The sequence below is a fragment of the Drosophila gunungcola genome, chromosome 3R, assembly GCF_025200985.1.
Source record: "Drosophila gunungcola strain Sukarami chromosome 3R, Dgunungcola_SK_2, whole genome shotgun sequence".
NCBI classification, from domain to species: domain Eukaryota; kingdom Metazoa; phylum Arthropoda; class Insecta; order Diptera; family Drosophilidae; genus Drosophila; species Drosophila gunungcola.
The window spans coordinates 23659707-23663077 of record NC_069139.1 but is presented as its reverse complement, the minus strand read 5'-3'; the positions used below and the strand labels follow the sequence as shown (position 1 = coordinate 23663077).

The following is a 3371-nucleotide window of genomic DNA, read 5'->3' as shown; positions in this document are numbered from 1 at the left end:
CTGGCATTTTCATTTGGTTGGGGGATTAAGTTAACATACGATATTTTTTGTATAAGGGCAGCATGGCAAATGACCCATTCCATTCATTGTGCAACGAAAGAGAATATCAATTAAGCGAAAGGACAGACAAGGACAATCCAGAGAAATGGAGAAAGGAAAACGCCAAGTCAATAGAACTGTATTGATTTCAGTGACTTTAAAGGACTGCATATGGATGGATTACAATTGGCTGCAAATTTTGAGCGAAATATGAGACCAATTAATAATTATTTTTTTTCATTCTACAAAAATTACATAACATAATAAAACACACATGACAATGCGAAAATACAAAACATATATCTTTAGGATTACGGATGTCAGCCCATATTGAAAATGAAGATTAAACCAGGCGAACAGGGCAATAAAAATAAACGTTAAATTAGTGAGACATGCGCCAGTTAAGCTCGACGTAAATGTGAATGAAGTCACTGCTAAATTATGCCAATACACATCCCAGAACACCAGCAAAGTTCCCGGGAGATGGTCAAATGGTCAGGACCGAACAAAACGGGGAACATTTTTATTTCAAATCCAATTATTTCACATCCAAACTGCAATCAGATGATTGCGTTCAGCAACAGGAAGCGTTCACATCCACGTAAATACGTGGCGAATGTGAACAAGTGTGGGTATTGGTGGACAAACGACGCTGTGAAAATGGCCGACAAAATGAAAGTCAATTGGTTTTCTCTTTTTCCTTTTCTGTTTTCATCTTTTTGTTCCCTTGCCCCTTGGTGGCGTTTTTGTTTCTTTCGATATACATGTCGTTAGTATCGGGGGGAGGAAAAAAAAGGGAGAAAAAGGGAAAACTGTCGCCACATTGGGGAACTCGGCGCACATGTCAAGAAATTGTTATGCGCCCTTGGACATTCATTCGTATGGGCGGGAATTAAATATTCAATATTGCATCGGCACAAACACCCGACATTCAATAACGTCAAAATTCCTTCATGCGGTCGGTACGAAATGCGTGCGCAATAAAAAGGTTAATGGTGATATAATAAAAATATAACGAAATTTGTGACATGCGGCGACAGTTTGATGAGGAAATGCCATTTCACATCATATTTTTTGCTCCACATTTTGATGGGTGCAAAGGTGAGAGACAGCGGGATATTGGCCCCAATTGGTTGGCACTTTGCTTTTTGCCATTTTCCTTACTGGTTCATAAGTGCCCTGTCAGCGGCTAATGCAGTTGGCATTTGACTGATGGCAAAGCCATTCACAAAGGCTAGGCCAGATGGAAATTATCTCTGATTAACCCAAATAAGGACTGAGCAGTGGGAAAAGCGGTGAAAAGAAAAACTCTAAAAGTACTCCAACCACACAGAAAAAATAGGATTTCTCAATTGATATCAGATTCATTTCGTTTTACCTACAATTTGTGTTGCATATAATAGCTAATCAGTGTAAGTATGTATGTATATGTACACCCAAAAAAAAATCTGAAAGTTTCGTTTCTATAACTGTTAATTCATACTTAAGAATATAACCTCAATACATTTTAGTTTCATTTCTACATTGAATATTCTAGAACTGCAATCTAAGGCCTTGTTTTTAAGGCAAATTAGTTTTATTTTGGTACTTTAGTAGTATTAATTTAATTCTAATCTTATTGATAGATTGTTTAATAAAAGAAATATTCTCCTTAATTTGTTTCTATTGTTTGCGTTAAAATCTTGTTTCCTGTGCAGAACCACTTTGCAATGGTCAACATTTTTCCATAATGAGTAGAAAAAATTAAGAGAAAGGGGGTGAATTGGAAAAGTGAAGTGCAGAGAATGAAATTATTTCCTGGGCAGCCATTAAACTGTTAATTTTTATGCAATTTACTGCAACGGCTGACCAAACCGAATTGAAAAATGTTTAACTTTGTTTATGCGACTGTGCGAGCGTTTTTTGTATATCTTCGTGGGAGCACAGCTGGGGAAAAACTTTATCTAATTGATTTCGGAGCATTGCAGCCAAAATGCTGCTCCATTAGCGTCACTCATGCCGAAAAAAAAGTAACGGAAGCCAAACTAACGTGTTTTTTCCTTTCGCTTTTCACACATAAATATGCAAAAAATTCTGCGGGTTCTTGATGTGCTTGGGACTTAAACACACACACATACCCAGATAGCCATACACCGAGGGGGTGGTGCTGGCAACTTTAAATTGCATTCATTTTTAATGCAGCGACGCCAAAAAGCACGGCCACATTACGTATACGCAACGTAGTGTACTCTAGGGACACATTGCTTAATTTCAGCCCCCGCCCCAGTCATCATCCGGCCAAATGCGTGCAGGGAGAAGGGAGCAGAGATCCTGGGGGCGTCGCAGCCATGTGTGACCCTCTCAGGACATCCAGGACACCGCTACACCCTGTCGCACTCACGAGTGTCGATTGTAAAAAAATGTGAGCCCGCATTATACAATAAACCCAGAGTTTTAATACGCTTGCAGCGGGAATTTTCAGCTTTTTTTTAATAATTTTAAATCCTATTATTTTAATTGTACAAAAATGGAGACCCTTAAACAAAAGTTTTATGGATTCCTGTACTTTACCTTTAAGTGTAGTGTAACCTCGTTCACAAAAATGATTAAAAACTGCTTTATTTTTAGTTGTTTAAAATGTTTTTCATGAAATTGCCTCAGTTTAAAAATTGGGCTAAGCTACAAAAGAAAAGTATCAATAATGGGACTCAATAACCATTAAGTTTCAGATAACAACATTTAAAAATTTAATAAATAAATATTTAAATGATTTAATTTAATAGTTTGTATCCTTCAGTTCTTACATTTTAAAAATTTCTATGGTAGCAGGTCAATTTGTATCGCTTTTAATGTATGAAATAAGGTAAGGTTATAAGATTTGAGAAAATTAAATCAAGAAAGTTTGATAAGGGTATCCCAATACAGGCACATGTTTCCTAAAAATCCAACCTGGGGGATGTGGAGGTAACGATTTCATTTCATGGTTTTGCACTCGTTATGACTTTTGCCTCACGCTTTACCTCTTTCTATTCCCCTATCGGGTTTCTCCTCGTTGCCTGGTTTTTATTGTCGCCCAGTTGCGAGCTAGTGTCCCCAAAGTATGCAACGTTTTATGCTTGCTGGAGGTAAAATTCCGCACACAAGTTTATTCGTTTTTTAGCAGCAGCATTCTAAAGTCTCTGCGCCCGCCGATAAACTTTTTTTGTTTTTCAATTTAAAGTTAAATTTTTCGGTTACTTTTTCTCATTACATATTTTGAATGTCATTGCCGCCAACTGTGCAAGACCCGAAAATCCCAAGAGAAAAGTGAGAGCGCAGGTGTGGTTTGTGTGGGTTTATTTATGAATAGTAGA

General features: G+C 37.3%; 1 protein-coding gene across 2 annotated transcripts in view; it reads right to left on the bottom strand.

Annotated features, from left to right (window-relative positions):
• The window catches only part of LOC128252825 (protein timeless homolog), a 76245-nt gene that overhangs the window by 37983 nt on the left and 34891 nt on the right, over window positions 1-3371 (bottom strand). The window lies entirely within an intron of this gene.